The sequence below is a fragment of the Polypterus senegalus genome, chromosome 1, assembly GCF_016835505.1.
Source record: "Polypterus senegalus isolate Bchr_013 chromosome 1, ASM1683550v1, whole genome shotgun sequence".
Taxonomy (NCBI): domain Eukaryota; kingdom Metazoa; phylum Chordata; class Cladistia; order Polypteriformes; family Polypteridae; genus Polypterus; species Polypterus senegalus.
Window position 1 is genome coordinate 315,316,042 of NC_053154.1, and position 634 is coordinate 315,316,675.

Below are 634 nucleotides of genomic sequence, written 5' to 3' on the forward strand. Positions count from 1 at the left end.
GTGACAAACTTCAACATACACGCGACAGAGATGGAGACTTGAAAGAAAGAGTGAAAGGAAACAAAAAGAGAGAGAGAGAGAGAGACGTCATGTCACCATCTGACGCGTCCATGGCTGCTCGTCTGTCTGGGAATTTGTATTTTATGGGACCGTCACCTATAGTATGTATCTATCAAATATATAGTGCCTTTCATTATATTCTGAAGCGACCTGTTTTATAGCACCATTGTTTATCTAGTCCCCCACTTGCAATGCCTTTCATTAGCCACCTGTGTAGTGCTTTTCATTATCTTTATAAAGTAGTTCCTTTCACATTGATTTCTTTTTGTTATACAGTCTCTCTTATATTTACCACTATATGTAGCTATTAATGTATAATGCCTTTCATTATAAATGTTACAGTGTATGTCATACTATTACATACTTAACAGTGAATTTCACATCCATCCTATCTACTATATCTATCCTTCCATATTTAGCTATCCCTTTATAACACCTTTTAATATCATTTTATATCCTGCCTTTCATAATTAACTATATAGTGCCTTTTACATTTAGTTATCAGTATATGGTATCTTTCACATCTACCTATCACTTTACAGTACATCTCACATTTAGCTATCACTATATAGTG